At 47.8% G+C, this 19,319-nt stretch overlaps 1 long non-coding RNA gene across 2 annotated transcripts; it reads left to right on the forward strand.

The window, feature by feature from the left end:
* The first annotated feature begins 749 nt into the window (after nucleotides 1–749).
* LOC135965644 (uncharacterized) lies at nucleotides 750–19,160 on the forward strand. Of its 2 annotated transcripts, XR_010578652.1 has the most exons (4): nucleotides 750–3,941; nucleotides 5,225–5,377; nucleotides 6,265–6,442; nucleotides 15,035–19,160. It is a non-coding gene; the product is annotated as an uncharacterized lncRNA (long non-coding RNA). The 2 variants fall into 2 exon arrangements; XR_010578651.1 differs by lacking the exon at nucleotides 750–3,941 and having other exon boundaries at nucleotides 4,629–5,377.
* The last annotated feature ends 159 nt before the right edge of the window (nucleotides 19,161–19,319 follow it).

Below are 19,319 nucleotides of genomic sequence, written 5' to 3' on the forward strand. Positions count from 1 at the left end.
CAGGCTGCTCTTGAACTTGTGACCTCAGGTGATCCACCCACCTCGGCCTCCCAAAGTGCTGGGAGCCACCGCACCTGGCCCCACCCTGCATTCTACCACCTGAAGGTAGGCCATATGGAACATAAGATGGTGCAGTCACAATGCCCAGCTCACCAAAGAAGAAGACAAGACAAGCCACTGCAGCATCAGGAAATCTAGCTTCAGGAGCAGAGTGACCTGGGGCCACTTCTCATTTGAGCCTCAGTTTCCTCAAACAGAATAATGGAAGCAATCATGCCCCCTCTCAGCATTTTGAGAGCCAAATGAGATCATGTATGAAAGTGCCTGGCCCTCAATGGCACTTAGCAAGAGGTGCTTTCTTTTCCTACTACACAATTGGCATAATCAGTATTAACCCAGGGGAAGGAGAGAGGCAGGGCCAGAGAAGTTATTTCAGCACCTGCATATTTTCAACCAGGTGCAACATAATCCTGCAGCTAGACTCAAGTGCAGACCAGAGCTGACAAGGTTCATACACCGCCACCACCTTCCCTTAGGGATGAAGCCCCTCTGAAGCACCCACCACAGCCTCCATCTCACACCTCCAGGGAGTGAGGGGGTTGAGGGAAAAGTGGCTTTTATTACCACCTGTAGCTACGTGCAGTTTCCTTGTACTTTCAGTCTTCTGGTCAATGTGTAGAGCCTAGGACATAGTACATGTTCAATAAATGAAACTGAATGTGTGGTTGGCTATGCTAATCCTGGGAAGGGTGGGGGTGGGGCGCTAGGCCAAAGGGGTGAGAACCCAGACTTTTCCAGTTCTTTGTGCCTGTCTGGCCCCCTCCATTGGGCCTGCTTCCCGGAGCTGGAGCCGAGCAGGCCGGTGTCAGGGGGCGGCCCAAGGGCTAATCCGTGTTTTCAGCGTGGCTGGGCCCTCTTTTCACAGGCCCTGGGCCGGACGTGATGCGGCTGAGCATCCGGGCATAAGATGGCCAGTGAAGGCGGCCCCTTTCTCATGGGCCTGGATTCCAGGCGGCCCAGCGTCTGAGTGGAGCCCCTGGGGCGGGAGGAACACAGTGGCTGGGCTGGGCAGTCCTTTGTCTGACCACACTGGGTGGATATTCGGGCTGGCAGGAGGGATTAATGGCCAGGGATTGGCCCTGGGGCCGGCCTTCCCACTGCCCTTTGGAGGCCAAAGGCCCAGGTCAGGGCACACAGTGTCGATGACTCTCTAGATAGGAGTGGAAATTCCCACCCTTGTCCAAAGCTGTTAGCACTAGCCCCCAAGACTCCCTGCTCCCAGCTCCAGTTCTGCAAAGGCACCACTAGCCAAGACAGACCTTGAGGCAAGGAACATGGGGTGGGGGCCAGGGCTTCCCAACTACTCTGCCTAGGAGAAAGGGCTGAGGCAGAAAGCCCTTTCAGGTACTTGCCCCAAGACACCCATCCTCATGATTGCCCTTCAGAGCTCTGAGAAGAAAGAGCCATGTTAACTCAGTGAGTGCCCAAGGGATCAGCCTGAGGCTCCTGAAGGCTTCCTGGAATGTTCCTCAAACACTTTTAGTTTGAGGCTATCCCAGAGTCATTTATTTCTAAAGCCCTCCATCACAGCTTCCACCAGTCTCAGAGCCCAGAGGCTGCAGAAGGGGCTCTGGAGCCAAGGAAATCTCAGAGATTCCCCAACACCATCTCTTGCCACTCAGAGGTCCTGAAGGCTGCTGCAGGGCTTCCTCCCTCTTACACCCAAAACTAGAGCTGCCCAGGATACTGCTTGTTCCTCAGAAGCCCGAGGCAGGCAGTTTCCCGCTGGCTGGGGGCATCCTGGGACCCGCCTCTGGCAAGGCCTTTTCTAACCAGACTGCTCCTGAACTCGGGATGACAGCCACAGCCCCATCCTTACCAGCAGGGTCTGACTCCAGAGGGCCTGAGCCAGGCTTAGGAAAGGTAGCAGGTACAGGCCTGACTCTGGAGAGAGCGTCAGGGAGTAACCCAGGAGGAAGATGCCCCCTTTGTGATTCTTTATTCCTCAGGCTCTTTCATTTAGCAAATTCCAGTCATCTGTGTCCAGGCTGCCCTGGGTGCTGGATCCTATGGTGAGTCAGACTGTTCTCTGCCTTCACTGTGCTCAGGAGGAAGCAGCCCCTGAACTTCCCCCACAAAAGGTAGTTGGTGTATGGTGTGGGTAGAGTAAGGACTGCAGGAAGAAGAGACCTTATGCTGTCTGCAAAGTGGGGAATGCATCCCGGAAGGGGTAAAGCTGCAGACGGCCAAGTGAGGAAGGCCCCAGACTGGATTAGGGTCTCAATCTCTGTGGCTCCGTAACATCTCCATCACTGCGCTTACCTTATCATGTTATAATTGTTCCTTCGTGTGTCTGTCTGCCCCATTCAACTTTGTATGCGTTGAGGGCACATACCATGTCTCACTCAACTTTGGATCCCTGGTACTTAGTATAGTGCCTGGGAGAAGTTGATGAGCAATAAATATGTATCAGATGGGTGGAAGGTTGATGGCCGAATACCAGGTGGAGACAACTTTGGGTGCAATATCTGAAGGCAAGTGTGTATTGTCCATTCTGGGATGTGCAAGATTTTTTGGGAAGTGTTTTTCTTAGAGTTACACAAGTTATATGTGTAAAGTTCTTAGAACACTGCCTGGTACATATCAGTGCTGTGTAACTGTTAGCTGTTGTTGCTACTGGTATTCACTGTGGCTGGTGTAGACTGCCAAGGGACTGAGACAGGAAAGTAAACGGGCTCAGATTGGAGATGACTTTATGTGCTGGACCAAGTAGGACCTTTCTAGAGACAGGGAGTCTGAAATGTTTCCAGCCGGGGAGTGACATGATCAGATGTCTCATTTAGGTCACTCAGTCTACCAGGGGATGGGCTAGAGAGGGAAGAGGCTAGAGGCCAAGAGACCAGGTAGAAGGCTGACCATGTGATGAGGTATGAACCAAGGCTGTGGCTCTGAGCCACATCAGACATTTGGCTCCCCTTCACTCAAGATGGGGATGGAGAGAGAACCTTCAGCCATCCATCTCAGATGGTGGCTTAAACATTGACCTGTCACACAGTCCAGAAACTGGCCATCATCCTCTCCTTTCTCTCCCTCTCCAGCCACCTCCAGTCTCAAGACCTGCTGGTTCTCAGAAAGTTCTGTTGAATCCATTCTCTTCACTGCAGACTGCAGCAGCCTCCTGGCTGGTCTCCCTGCCTCCTCCTCGGATTCCTTCACTCAGCAGCTAGAGCAATGCTTCATCTGTGGCCCCTGCTTAAACACCTCCAGTGGCTCCCCGTCACTCTTAGTGCTCAGGGCCAATCATCAGCATAGCTGGCAGGCACCACACAACTGGCCAGTGGACCCCTCCTTCCTCATTTCTCACCGCCCTCCCTGTTCCCTGATTCCCTGCAACACACAAATTCTATACTGAGCCAAATAAGTGCCAAGTCTCCTCCCACTCTGCATTTTTGCTAATCAAAATTACAACAACCTGACTGGCCAGCTTTAGATACAAATACAGTCTCATGTATTTGTCTAACTAGCCCTTCCATCTCTAAGACCTTTATAGCAACAAGTCTCATCTTTCCCTGTGAAAAAGTCCATTTCCACATTGTCAAACAAATAAGCAAATGAAAACCCAGAGAGTTTTCCCATCCAAAGGTAGAGAGGGAACTAATTACTTTTCCCACTGGCCGCTCTGCCAGGAGGGCCCTTTCTTCCCTGACCTGCCTGGTGTACTCCTGCTTGTCCCTTGAGAACCACTCACAGAAGATAACCATTTCATCTGCTAGAAAACATTTCCCAATTCCTTGCTCCTTCTCCAGGCAAAAGGCCCGCTGGCACCTCTGGCCTGACCATACCCAGAGAGACTGGATCACAGGCTCCATGCCTGCCTCCCCAGAGGAATGGGAGCAATTCCTCCTTGAACCCTATGATAGGCTGCAGAGGGGCACGGCTCGGTGAGCATCTGTTGAGTGCCTGACTGACTACCTTGCTGAATGAATAAGTGAATGAATGAATGACCACACCTGTCTGGAAAGGTAAAAGGTCCGTGTGCTGGCTTCCAGCTAGGAATCTGCCTCCTGCCCTCACTGCCACTGCTCAGCTCTGTGGTCCTGGGCCAAGACCCCCCATGTGGGCCTTGCTTCAGCAGGGTCCAGGCTCAGCTCTGGCTCCAACAATGCTGGCTCAGCCCTGAGGGTGTAATTCCAGCCGCTCCTAAACCACACACAAGGCATCTGAAGTATGTTCCGTGTCATTTCGAGCTGTCAGCGTTCTGACATCCACCTCACCCCCGCACCCTAGGCAATCTCCGTGCTCTCAGGCCTCCCTGCTTCTTATTTCCAGGGGAGCCGAAGGGGAGTGGTGCTGTCAGCAGGCTGCCAGGGCAAAGGGAACCCAAGATGGAGAAGACTGAGTTTGAATCCACCATTCATGTCCTGTGTGACCCAATGCAAGTTGCACACCTCCTGTGACCCATGTTAGGCACATAAGTCCCTCGTACTTGAAGGACTCTGAGATGATCTGGGCCCCTTAGCTAAAGGCATCTGGAAACCATGTGGCACCCAGTGCTGTCTGTAAACTGCATGCACAGTGTGTCTCTCACACACAGTCTGAATGTTCTTCAAATGGATGTAGATGCTGCTGTGATTGATAAATGCAACCACATTTAAAAGTTTGGCAGTTGTTTTTATTTTTGTCATGATTTTTGGTCCATCAATGGATACTAAAAGCATAACTACAATCACATGAGGTAGCTGGGAGGTATTTTTTAAATCCCCATTCTTAAACTATTGCTAGAATCCAATATGTCTTCTTTACAGTTTTGGACATGGAGGTCCAGAAAGGGGAGAGGCTTGTCTAAAGTCCTGAAGAAAGTCAGTTCATAGCCTAGAACTGTAACCACACTGCACTCACCCCTTCCCCCAGCCCCCACCCAGCTCCTTCCTCTCTGCACTTATTCAACAGTATTTATTCAGTACCTGATTTGTGGCAGACTCTATGTTAGGCACCAGGGAGCCAAAAATGAAGACCAAGGATTCTTACTCTCAGGAGCTGACATTTGGGGGAGGGTGGTGGTTATGCACGGAGGGACGCATTAAACAGATTTGTCCTAAGTGTTAAAAGAAGCCATTGAAGAACCTCAGTGAGAAAGTGGTATAAAGCTCCTGTTGATTGAAGAACTTGAGTGTGAAAGTGGTAATAATTTGGCAAGCTGCTCATATGTGTCTGGCCTCTCCAGTTGCTCTTAGCTCCTGAGGGCAAAGCCTGGGCCTCATCCTCTTGTGGATCCAGGAGAGCAGTCGCTGAAGAGAAAGAGGAAGAAAAGGAGTGGCTAGAAAAGAAAGTTTATTTCCACTGCAGGAAGCTGAGAAGTGTCCCAAGCAGGAATCAGGTAATAAGACTCCGTGAAAAATCATCTGGCTGGGTGACCTGGGACAATCATCTTGACCATCATGAGCATCAGTTTCTCCTTTAGAGGACTGGGAGAGGATGTTTTTGTTCTTTTTTTTTTTTTTTTTTTATACTTTAAGTTCTAAGGTACATGTGCATAACGTGCAGGTTTCTTACATATGTATACTTGTGCCATGTTGGTGTGCTGCACCCATCAACTCATCAGCACCCATCAACTCGTCATTTACATCAGGTATAACTCCCAATGCAATCCCTCCCCCCTCCCCACTCCCCGTGATAGGCCCCGGATGTTTTTGTTCTTTAGCAACATTCACCTTCCACAAAATGTTAAGTCTCTATCACCTCAGAAAAGCCCCAGCGTGGGGGCTAAATGGGGAGGGGTTAAGAAGAGAGAGGGAGGAAAGGGAGATTTCGGTGGCTACAAAAACAGGGACTGGTGATCTGGAGCCAGTTCCAACTAGCTTGTGAGACTATGCATCTCATCCCAACACTGCTTTTGGTGACATCATGGTCGTAGTTTGAAATCGGCCACAGTGGGAGTATTTACACCACAGAAATTGACAAACGCTACCAATCAGAGTGCCCCCCACCAGCCAGAAATCTAGCTGTTAAACACTCACCAGCCTACCACTTGGCAAGACTGCAATGATTAAAATAATAAAGATCAGACAAGACTGAGACTCCCATCTGGCTCAGTCAGCAAGCTTCAGGAAGGGAAGGTCTAGCGGGTGGAGCCACCAGGGAGAGGGGGCATACATATTTACCTCTCCTCTCCCTGGGACCCCTTAGGCTCACACTCACAGAACTTAGTGTCTGTGCCAAGCACTAGACCAGAGTCTTACATAATTTCTTTAATCCTTTAAGCAGCTCCGTGAATCAGGCCTGACTCTCCCTATTACATCCTGACTTCTAAAGGAGGCATACGATTTGATTCAGTAATTCCCCTTCTAAGAATTCATCCTGAGGAGATGTGCCGAGTGACGTATGTTCAAAGATGCTCATCACTGTTATTTATCACAGAGGAAAACTTGAACAATATCCTGCGGTACGTTTGGATCCATTCCTTGGAACACTAGGAAAACATTAAAAGAGCTATTTTTGAGGAATTTTTAATGAAGTGAGAAAATGTTCATGATATAATATTAACTATAAAAAGGGTATCAGTTATACAGCATGATTCCAATGTTCATATACATATATATACACACACATACACACACATATACATCAAAAGAGAAAATACACCAAAATATCAACCATTTTATCTCTGGGTGATGGATTTGGGGTGATTTTTATTGTTTCTTTATCTTCTTAAGAATTTAAACTATGAACATTATTCACCATGTTGTGCTCTTACGACACATGCACTTTGCTATATATATGTTAATACTTCAACAGATTTTTAAAATATATCCATAGTTAATATACAAAAAGCCAATAACAGTGGTTGCTTCAGGCCGGGCATGATGGCTTATGCCTATAATCTCAGCACTTTGGGAGGCCGAGGAGGACAGATCACAAGGTCAGGAGTTCAAGACCAGCCTGGCCAACATAGTGAAACCTCATCTCTACTAAAAATACAAAAATTAGCTGGGCATGGTGACACGCGCCTGCAGTCCAAGCTACGCGGGAGGCTGAGGCAGGAGAATCACTTGAAACCAGGAGGCACAGGTTGCAGTGAGCCGAGATCGCGCCACTGCACTCCAGCTTGGGCGACAGAGCGAGACTTTGTCTCAAAAAAAAAAAAAAAACAGTGGTTGCTTCATGAGGAGAGAACTGTGTGGCTATGAAACAGGAAGGAGAGGGAGACTTTAACACTTTACTATTTGCATCTTTTGAATTTGGAATTATGTGAGTTATGTAATGTACTCAAAAATTATTTAATTACGTTTTCAAAAAAAAATAAGCTACAAGAATGCATACATTCTTTAACTAGGAAAAAATGTTAATTTCAAAAACCATCCCCAATTTACAGATGAGAGAACAGAAGGTCACAACTGTGGAAGGAGCCCAGTTACCCAGCTAGAAGATGGCTCCAATGCCAGTACACATCCAGAGATAGCAATTCCTGAGTGTGTTTGAAGAATTGAGTTTGCAAATTACTGCCTTCCTACAGACTCATACTATTTCATAGATGCAAAAACTGAAAATACCCAAATTTAGAACCCACCTCCCTCACCACTTTGCCCACTCCCAGCCTAGCACCTCTTCTGTCACCACCCCACCAGGCCAACAGGCATAGTCTCTACAACAGTCTGTTAAGGAAAGGATAACCTAGACTGTCCCTGTGTGGCCCAGGGAGGACAGTCACTCACCCCAAGCCCCTCAGCGGGACATATATCTCTCAAAAGACTGTAACTCTAGAAACAGTCCAGAACCTTGGGCAGGAGGAAGGAAGGGCCCTCCCAGAGGCAGGGAGCAACATCTGGAACAGTTTGTGCCTTTGGAGCAGGGGTGCAGTCGTTAGTAGGGCTTTGGCATGTTAGGGGCAATAACTGCATATTTTCTCTAGGGTGCATTGTGAGCCTCCTTTGCTCAAAATGTAATGAGTATGTCTCCTATAAGGGGAGGAGGGATGTTTACACTCCTCCCTGGCCTGCCTGGGCTGCTCTTCTGCCTTCTGGTTGGCCTTAGGCTCACCTGCCTTCCTATTTTTAGAAGCGTCAGACAGCCCTAGACCAGCCGCTAGATGTCACAGCCAGCTTGGCTTCCCTGATAGGACATGGGACTAGTGGGGCACACTGATGGAGAAAGAATCATTTGCTCCAGTGCTCCTCTGTGGTCAAGAACCACTTCTTTTCATCTATCTGCACTCAAAGACTCTACCCAGGGGATTTTCCAAGCTTAAAAAATGGAGAGGTATTTTGTTGTTATTGTTGTTCCCTAGAAGTTTCATGGGGGAAAAATACAAATAAGCTCAAGAAGAGTAGAGATGAACCTGCAGCCTCATCTCTTGTGTCCCTTCCCCTCCCACCCAGGCTGTTGCTTTCTGTCATTCTCCTTTGGGCCCTTACAAAGGTAGGTTCTTCCACTTGTAGTACCTTTCCTTTTCTCTCTGCGCTCACCCCTGTCTGAAAAACTCAGCCATCTTCTGCAGGAAGCCTTCCAAGCAGGGATAAGTCCTCTGATTTCCCCACAGTGCCTGTGCTTCTCTCTGTCACAGCCACCATCACCCATGGTACTGAGTCCTTTCTTACCCGTCTCTCCAACCTAACTATATGAATCTTGAGAACTGGAGAAGTGATTGTTTCTCTAGCAAGATTGCCAGTGTTCAGTATAGGACCAGGGACAGAATAACATGCACAGTAAATGCCAAGTAACTGATTGGCTAATTGACTGAATGAATAAATGAATAAATACAGTAATAAAGTGTCAGAGATGAAAGAGGAGAGGATGGGACCCCATCATTTTACAGCTAAGGAAACCGAGGCTTAGAGAAAGGAAGAAGGTATCATCAGGAAGGAAGTGACAGAATACCAACTCAAACTAACTTAAGAAAAATGTTGGCTGGGCACAGTGGCTCACACCTATAATCCCAGCACTTTGGGAGGCCAAGGCGGGCAGATCACCTGAGGTCGGGAGTTCCAGACTAGCCTGACCAACATGGAGAAACCCCATCTCTACTAAAAATACAAAATTAGCTGAACGTGGCGGCATGCACCTGTAATCCCAGCTACTCGGGAGGCTGAGGCAGGAGAATCGCTTGAACCTGGGAGGCAGAGGTTGTGGTGAGCCAGGATCGCGCCATTGCACTCCAGCCTAGGTGACAGAGCAAAACTCTGTCTAAAAAAACAACAACAAAAAAAAAAAAGAAAGAAAAGAAAAGAAAAATGTAGTGAAGAAATGTATTGGCTCATAAATCAGGGCAAGGATGAAACTGGACTTCAAAATGTCTGAAACTGAGTGTTCAAAAGTCCTCTTCATGTCAGGTTCACTCTCAGAGGCCACTTTCTCTACAAGGTTGGGGTCTGGCTGTTGGCAGCAACATGCCCCTCTCCTTAGAGTTCTGCAAATGAAGATACAAGAGCTGCAGTTGAAACAAGGCCCCAGAGAAGGATTCTGAGTGGCCCAATGTAGACCCATGCTCACCCCTTGACAATTCACTGTGGAGTATGGCAGCTCCCAACCAGAGGAGGAGCAATTCTCCCAAACACGTGGGGAATCATAGCTACAACCCTTGGGGGAAACCATTGTGAGAGGGACAGCCACTCAATTTAAATCTACTAGGGTCACCAGCATTTCTTGAATAACTCTGTACTCAACCCATGTTAGATATTTTCATACCCATTATCTTACAATAACTCTGTGAGGTAGATATCATTACTCCCATTTTACAGATGAGAAAACTGAAGTTCAGAGAGGGTAAGTAATTGGAGAGTTATGGCATCCAATAGGACACTTAGTCTCATCCTCCTCTGTGTACAGATGAAGAAACTGCAGCCCCAAGATGGTAGAGACTTGCCTGAAGTCACAGAGTAGGTCAGTAGGATAGTCTAGGAACTAGAAGTCATATGAGCATTTTGTCACACTATGTTATAGGTGTGTAATGGGCATCTTTGGGATATCTGCTGTGCTCCCTTCTTTCAGAACAGCCCACTCACCAATCCACATGACTATGAGAAATGACCCCCCAAGGTGTAGCCTAGCAGCCGTGTTTGTTTTATGTGACCCCATGCCACTACCCAAAGCTGATTGGGCCAGGGTTGGACATGTGGTTCCGTTACACCTGTCGCCTCCTCTTGGGAATTTGGAGATTGTTTTTACATGGCTGGACCTGTCAGGTGCTGTCAGCAGGCATGTTTTCCTCCATGTGATCTGATTGGTGGAGAAGGTCAGTCCGGGAAGAGAAAAGAGCACAGAGGCAGGGAGAAACTCCTGAGAGCTTTCCCAAGTCTGGGCCAAGTCCTTTTCTGTGTTTGGTTCCTTTAGACTTCCAGTTCCCTTGTAATCACTTCCCCTTTCTTTGTCTAAACTGACTGTAGTGGATTTCTTATGAAAATAGCATCCTAAGATAGCATATAGCAAAGTACCTTTACTAGAAAGGGTGCTGTTGTGTGAAATCATCTCGGTACTTCAGCCATTTGAGATGATCAGATGACAAGGCCAGTGTGGGCCAGAGTGCAGGACTGCTGTGTCCTTGAGGTGATGCAAGGGAGGCTGACTTGAAGGAGCTGAATGTGCGGCCAGGCAGGGAGGTGAAGCAGTGAAGCAGTAAACAAGAAAGAGTTCTTCTGGTCAAAACCATCCAAGGTGTCAAGTGGGTATAGGGAGGGACTGGGAGGCATTAATTCGTGGAGGGGTTTCCCAGGGGTGGTTACAAACCAAATCATTACAGTGAAAGCAGTTATGTCCCCATCCTATGCTCTAGCCTGACCCTGACATCAGAGGCTTTGTCATTTCCTGAACTTGTACCACAGTATCCCACCTTTGTGCCTTTCTTCATGCAGTTCTATCTGCCTAGGAGCCCTTCCATCCTACCTCAGCCCAGCTCCAAGGCTGCCTAATCCCTACAGCCTTGCCCTAGCCCAAAGGGAAAATAAGCTCTCTTCTTGTAGGTTCCCACTTGGACCCACTACTGTGTAGTTTATATTATAATTACCTGTGCAAGTACCTGTTTCCCCCACTAGAATGTGAGCCCTGAGGCCAGGACTCTGATCTGATTCATCTGCTTCTCTGTTGCCTAATGCTAGGGCTGGCCCCTGCACAGGTGAAAATTTGCTCAATGCCTGAGTGTGCCCACTGTCCATGCTAACCATGGGAAATAGTAATATGCTTGCTGCCTCCTTATCAACCTCCTACTCCACCTACCAATAAGAGAGAAAGATTTGAGGGGCCGGGAGTCCATCCTCCCATGGTATGGGGTGGAGTTGGGAGTTGTGTGTAGCTCTGCGTTGCATATGTGTATGTGTATGTATGGGTATGTGCAGGAGCTCTCTCTAGGTTGTAGTCAAGGAGGGCTTCCCCCAGAGGAAGGCCATGGGCAGAACCAGGGGGCCTAGCTGTGTGTGCCACCCCCTGCTCCAACTATTCATTCTAGTGGCATGGTCTTATAGGCCAACAGGCATCAGGCCGGGAGGCTGATGGGAGATTTAGTTAATTGCAACAAAGCCAAGCATCCTGGGGCACAGTAGAGATCAGTCTAATCTGTCAAATTCTGCCCCTGAAAGATCCTGTTAACCTTTGTTAACCTGCAGTTGTACATTTATGATGATTAGATGCTTCCCTTTTTCATACAGCTCTTCATGCTTACACAGGGCCAGGAGAGAGAACGGAGTGACCAGGTAAAAGGAGGCTGGATGTTAAAAGGTTTGACAAAGAAGAAGGGAGCAGAAAATGAGCTAGCATTTATTGAATATCTGCAGGTTCCAGCTCTAACAAACATTTCACTTGTACCTCCCAACCAGCCTAAGAGCTAGTTATCCCATGTTCATCTTAGAGATAAGGAAGCAAGTACTCCAGCGCCAAGGTGGCTTGCTCCAGAGCACATGTCTTGGACATGGCAGAGTGGGCACTTGAACACCGTTTGCAGATAGTACCCTCTGCCTGGAGTCCCATCACCTTTAAAGGGCCTAGAAGTGACAATCTGAGCTTCTCCAGCATCTTTTCCTCCCAGAGCTTTGTGGCTCCAAACCCTCATCACCCTGAACTCCAATCCTCTCACAAACAGCTTTTTGGAGTAACTCACGACAGTGTTCCTGGCTACAGTCAGACCACTGTCATTACACCTGCTACTTCCCTACCTAGCATTTATCCACATGCATCATTCAGTTGCTCAGTCCTGTGGGTGACTGTCTGGTGTCTGCTTCTACAGTTAGACCTTAAGTTCCTTGAGGGCGTGGGCTTTATCTTTTTCACTGCTCTATCCCCATTAGTTCATTCACTGAACAAATATTTATTGCCCACTATGTGACAGGCACTGTGCTAGGTGTTTGGGATACAACAGAGAGAGAAAGAGAGAGAGAGAGAGAGAGAGGATAGAAAACCCCTGCCCTCTGGAGTTTGACCCCTAGAAGAGAGAAATAGACATTAAGCAAGATAAATAAGCAAATTTTGCAGTGTATTGTTTTGGATGGTCATAAGCAATATGGACAGAAATAAAGCAGGATAGTATAATAGAGAAGGAGGGGGTCCAATTTTGTGTAAGAAAGTCAGGAAGGGCCTTGGAGGAGGCTAGAGAGGGAGCCATGTAGATACACAAAAAAAGCATTCCAGGCAGTGGGAATACAGTGGGCTAGTACTAAGGTGTGGAGGCGGGAGAGGATCTGGTGTTTTCCAGGAACAGCAAGGAGACCCGTGTGGCTTAAGCAGAGTGAGCAAAGGGCAGGACATGAGAGTCCTGCAGGGCACTGTAAGATTGTGCCTTTACTCTGATTTGGGAAGGCACTGGAGAGTGACAGAGGAGTAACATGATCTGGTTTAGGTTTTCAAAGGATCATTCTGCCTACTGTGTTAAGAATTGATAGTCAAGCTGGGTACAATGGCTCACGCCTATAATCCTAGCACTTTGGGAGGCTAAAGCTGGAGGAGCGCTTGAGCTTAGGAACAGCCTGGGCAACATAGTGAAACCCCATCTCTACAAAGAATTTAAAAATTAGCCAGGCATGAGAGGCTGAGGCAGGAGGATTGCTTGAGTGTAGGGGTTCAAGGCTGCAGTGAACTATGAGCATGCCACTGCACTCAGCCTGGGTGACAGAGTGAGACCCCATCTCTTTTAAAAAATGGAAAAAAAAATAATTGATAGTCTCTGATGCACATTAGGTATTTAATAGTTTTGAATAAATGAAGGAATTGCACATAGGAGAGTGAGAGGAAAGAAAGAAAGAAATTGCTATGGAGGAAAGATAAACCCAGAGGACACTTACAACCTTGATGCCCAGTGATCTGAGTCTAGTTATAAGGAGCTGAAAGAGGACAGATTTCTGCTGAGCAGGGTGTGAATCTTCTAGCTGTCTGTGTATCTCAGTAAATGTCCCGGGAGATCTAGACTCCTCGTCATGGGAGATGTACAAGTCAGGACTGGATGGCCTCAGGAAAACCTGTGAGCTATGGCTTTCCACAGCTAGGAACAGCCTGTATCCCTCAACCTCCCCTCCAGTCTTTTAGCTCAGATTTTATAAGTGACAGGACTCAGAGATGTTCCTGTCTCCTCCTAAAGGACCTCCACCTGACCTTCAGAATTGTGAGTCTTCTTGGTACATCATGACAGAGGAGACCCAGGAAGCAGGCCTGCAAGGACACCTTGGCTGTGGAGCATTAGGAACAATATTTGGCTGGGACCAGGAGGCTATCCAGGGTAGCGGGCACTCTGTGGCCAGAGTTCTGGATTCCAGGGAGCCAAGGCCAAGGCAGGCCAGAAATTCCTTGCCTTGATTTTTGCCTCTAATTCCTCCCAGAAATGAGGCGTGTCCATCTTTAAACACTCGGGTTTTTATGAGGTGATTATGGTGATTACCATAAATCTCCTGTGTGTTGTTTCCAAAGGGGTAATTAAGTGGAGGAACCAGGCACCATTTTCATTTCTCATTAAGTGATTAGGGTTTGTTTGGTAAATCCCGGCATCTGTGGCTAGAGGCAGGCTCTGCTGAGCTTGACTTGGACCATTCACCACCTACACACAAGCTAAGCTTCCAGCACCTCCCTTCTGCCCTGGCTTCTCCTAACCTGAAGGAATTAGAAGGAATCCTTTCATTGTGCAGATGAGGAAACTGAGGCACAAAATGGGAAACTGACTCAGCAATATTATACCACGCTAGAGCCAGGTTCTGCCTCCCAGAGCAGAACTCTAGTCAGCACACCATGCTATCTATCTAAAGAAGGAGCTTTCAATAGACTTGTTGCCACTGAGGCTTTGCTTCTGGAAATAGGGAAGGCTCCTTCTTTAGCCTTGGATCATTTTCCCACCTGACTCTTCTTTCTCCTAGAGCCACCACATCAACAAGTATGGCAGACACTGTTGGTTGTCTACCCAACAATCATTTCCCTCTTCCTTTTCCTTTGCCCATTTCTCTCTTGGTTAGGAGAGGGTATAGCCCAATTCTGGCCAATGAGATATGCAGAGATAATACTGGGGGACTTCTGGGTTAAGATTTTCGTCCCTCTTAAAGTCACTCAAGGAGAAAGCCTTTGCTCTGTACTCACTTCTGCTTTTAGATATGGTTGTTTGAAGTGCTGCTTGGAGGCCAGGTGCAGTGGCTCATGCTTGTAATCCCAGCACTTTGGGAGGCCGAGACAGGTGGATCACCTGAGGTCAGGCATTCAAGACCAGCCTGACCAACATGGTGAAACCCCATCTCCACTAAAAATACAAAATTAGCCGGGTGTGGTGGCAGGTGCCTGTAGTCCTAGCTACTTGGGAGGCTGAGATAGGAGAATCACTTGAACTTGGGAGGTGGAGTTTGCGGTGAGCTGAGATGACACCACTGCACTCCAGCCTGGGCAACAGAGTGAGACTCCGTCTCAAAAAACAAAAAAAGAAAAAAAAAAGAAATGATGCTTGGAGCTGAAGCAGTCATCTTATAACTTGAGGCAACAGGCTAGAAGAAAGCCAATTGTTTTAATTATCTATTACTGCTTTACAAATCACCCCCAAAATTTGGTACCTTAAAACAATGTATTATTATCTTTCACTATCCTCTAGGTTGACTGGGCTGAACTGAATGGGTCCTACATGAGGGCTCTCACATTCTTGCAGTCTGACCAAGACTCATTTAAAGACTACTGGACTGAATGTCCAAGATGGCTCACCCACATTGCTGGCAGTTGATGCTGCATATTCCCTGGGAATTCATCCGGAGCTCTTGACCTGGTCACTTTCTTCACCAGGGCACCTCCTTATGGCTCAGGTGTCTCACAGCATGGCAGCTGGTTTTCAAGGGCAAGTGTTTTAAGACTAAGACTTTTAAGAAGCCCAGACAGATGCTGCAAGACTTACGACCTAACCTTGAAAGTTCAAAATGTCATTTCCGGCCGGGCGCGGTGGCTCAAGCCTGTAATCCCAGCACTTTGGGAGGCCGAGACGGGCGGATCACGAGGTCAGGAGATCGAGACCATCCTGGCTAACACGGTGAAACCCCGTCTCTACTAAAAAGTACAAAAAACTAGCCGGGCGAGGTGGCGGGCGCCTGTAGTCCCAGCTACTCGGGAGGCTGAGGCAGGAGAATGGCGTAAACCCAGGAGGCGGAGCTTGCAGTGAGCCGAGATCGCGCCACTGCACTCCAGCCTGGGCGACAGAGCGGGACTCCGTCTCAAAAAAAAAAAAAAAAAAAAAAAAACAAAATGTCATTTCCTCCACATTGTACTGGTTAAGCTAGTCACTAAGGCTAGCCCAGATTCAAAGGGAAGAGAATTAGACTGTACCTGTTGATGGGGGAATGGCAAGGTCACACTGCAGAAGAGCAAGTGGTGTGGGAGATATTGTTGTGTCCAAGTATTATATTGGGTAAGTACAATCTGCCATGCCTATACCCTTGGGATAATGATATAGTAAGATGGAAAGAGTTGTGGTCCTTGTTATATCTAAGTTACTGCACCATCCCTACAAGGACTTCTTGTTAAGTAAACAAATAATGTCCTAAAAGTTTAAGCCAGCCGGGTACGGTGGCTCACGCCTGTAATCCCAGCACTTTGGGAAGCTGAGGCAAGCGGATCACGAGGTCAGGAGATCAAGACTGTCCTGGCTAACACGGTGAAACCCCATCTCTACTAAAAATACAAAAAATTAGCCGGGCGTGGCAGTGGGCACCTGTAGTCCCAGCTACTTGGGAGCCTGAGGCAGGAGAATGGTGTGAACCCGGGAGGCGGAGCTTGCAGTGAGTCGAGATCACACCACTGCACTCCAGCCTGGGCGACAGAGTGAGACTCCACCTAAAAAAAAAAAAAAAAAAAAGAAAAAGAAAAAAAGAGTTAAGCCATTGGAGTTGGGTTTTCTGTGAAAGTTTGGTGCAGGGGGCAAACATGATTGGAGAAGGCCTTCTGGAGGAGGCGGGACTTAAACTGGACATTTCAAGACCATTTCACATTCTTAGACTTGGGCATCAGATACTCCTAGGTTTGAGCTCTATTTCTGCAATTATGACTATCTGTGTGGCTCTAAGTAAGTTAGCCTCTCTGAGCTTCAGTTTCCTCATTTGTAAAATAAGGATAATAGTACCTGCCTGTGATGTCATTCAGATGATTAAATGAGGTGATATATAGTAAAAGCTTAGCATGAGGTCTGACATATAAGTGATCTGCAAATGTCATTTATCATTATTTTATAGCATTATTAATTGAGATGAGAAAGAGGAGTCCAATGAGGTCATTGTTGGAATATTGAGGGGAGGTGTCAGGAAAGCCCTTTGTGAGGGACACAGCAACCCCAGCTCCCATTTCGGGGGCTACAGGCAGAGCTGGGGGACCGGTGAAGGAGGCTGTAGAAGGGCTTCTGCCCTGGAAGAAGCCGGACTGTCCTTTACAGCTCAGTGATGGGGAAGAGGTGGAAGTGAGCCTATAATTTGGGGGTTGGGCAGAGGGGTCTAGTTGGGACCCTGGCAAGTTAGCTTAGAGCAGCCAGCAAGGCCCCAAACCTTCCTCTATGGAAAGAGCCTGAAGTTGAAGGGAGGGAGAGGCCAGCAGAGAAGCCCTCTGCATGTAGGTTGACCAACTCATCCCCATATGCCTAGAACTTTCTGGGTTTAGCACTGAAGATCTTATGTCCTGGGAAACCCCTCAGTCCTGCACAAACCAGGCTGGTTGGTCAGATCCTGTCTGCTGGAGATCCTCTAGGTAGGGGCCTCTAGGAGGCCTGGTATCCCAGTCTTGGGGATATCACCTAGGCCCATGGGTCTGCCCCATGCAGCTACCACCAGGGCAACCAGGCTTTACATCTCATTGGTCAGGGACCGCAAAAGCCCCTCAGTGATCACAGGCTGCATGTCAGGGTCTGAGGACACAGTGTAGTGCTGAGTAGAACAGCCCCTTTCCAGAAACTGTCTCAGTCCTTTGGGAGAGTCAGTCTTGTGTTATCACCAGCGAGTAACATGATACCAATTTAGGTGCTCAAAACATATAAGGACTGCATTCATGCCTGAGATCTGTCTTCACCAAACCAAGCCTAGTACTGAAATTGCACCATTCACACTTCATTTGTTAGGTTTGAACCAATACAGACTGTGACACCTGTCATGCATCCTCAGGATAAAGGAGTCCACAGTGCTTTCCTGAGGAGGAGAGAACTTTGGGAACCCCCTAATCCTGGGGTTAAGGGAGGAAGGAGCCACAATGGGAGGCTTGAGACACTTTGAGGACCTCACAATTGGGCCGGTGTGGTACTGAGTGGCGGCAAGAGTGAGCTTGAGCTGGCATGTCATGACCGGAGATGATAAACTGATCACTTGTTTTATCCCCTTGTCTCTTAAGGGCCTTCTAAAATGACGGTTAAGGAATAAAAAAATAAATAAATAAACCCACAGCAATAAAGATAATGGGTGAGGTAACCTCAGTTGACAAGATATTTCAACAAATTTCAGGACACTAAAAAGCAAATGGGCCAGGTGTAGTGGCTCACACCTGTAATCCCAACACTTTGGGAGGCTGAGGTGGGAGGATCACTTGTGTCCGCAAGGCAGAGGCTGCAGTGAGCCAAGATTGTGCCACTAAACCCCAGCCAGACCCTATCTCAAAAAAAAAAAAAAAAAAAAAAAAAAAGCAAATGGAGGTAACAGATGCAGCAGGGCAGAGAAAACCTCAGTAGAGTGTGTGCAGAGACGACGGAGGGAGCACCTGGGCAGAACCAGCAAGACACAGAGCTTAAAGAGGGGATTGATTGGCAGTCTGTACATTGGACAGTCTCTCCCCAGCACTGTGTGCAGAGCACTGGGAAAGTTGGCATCTGTGCTCCAGGTGGGAGATCAGGGGGTTTCTGGAGAAATCGAATGTCCCCAGAAGACATGCTCTGGCACTGGGGTGGGAGTGGAGAGAAGAAGTCCTCTACTCTAGTGACTGACTGACTGGTTGCCACTGGCAACCTAAGGCATACCAGCTAGTCAATGGGCTTTTTAGTTCTTCATTCCTAAATATGAATGGACAATCAAAGATGACCACACATTTGAGGAAAGCCTCCAAACTCCGAGAAAGACAAACAAATAAAATGGGCTCAGAGGAAATAGGAATAACACAAGAAACAAAAAAGAACTAAAAAAGAGTTTTTTCCCTCTATTTACATTTTCCCAGGATTCAAGGGGGCATTGTATCATCAAATACAACTGGATGGTATGAGGAAAAAAGAAAGAGACCGAGAGACAGCTCTTGAAAATTCAAGAAATATATATGCTTTTAAATGTAATAGAATGCTGGCTGGGCGTGGTGGCTCACGCCTATAATCCTTTGGGAGGCCAAGGCGGGCGGATCACCTGAGGTCAGGAGTTCAAGACCAGCCTGGCCAACATAGTGAAACCCAGTCTCTACTAAAAATACAAAAATTAGCCAGGCGTGGTGGCACATGCCTGTAGTCCCAGCTACTCAGGAGGCTGAGGCAGGAGAATCGCCTGAACCCGGGAGGTGAGGGTGGCGGTGAGCTGAGATCGCGCCACTGCACTCCAGCCTGGGCGACAGAGTGAGACCCTGTCCAAAAAAAAAAAAAAGAGGGAGTCCATATGTGTCACCATTGTGCGAAAAGCAAAGGAGCAATGCTCCTCTGTCTATGGAGTAGCCAAGGAGCTATGCTGCTCTGTCTATGGAGTAGCCTTTCTTTTCTCTACTTTCTTAATAAACTTGCTTTCACTTCACTCTATGGATTCATCCCAAATTCTTGCTTGTGCAAGATCCGAGAACCCTCTCTGGGGGTCTGGATTGGGACTCCTTTCCGGTAACATCTTCCTGGCAAACCATGAAGGGACTATACTGAAGAGACCCCCAATTCAAAGGAAAATTGCACGGCACCAATT

Source organism: Macaca fascicularis, chromosome 1, assembly GCF_037993035.2.
Source record: "Macaca fascicularis isolate 582-1 chromosome 1, T2T-MFA8v1.1".
NCBI lineage: Eukaryota > Metazoa > Chordata > Mammalia > Primates > Cercopithecidae > Macaca > Macaca fascicularis.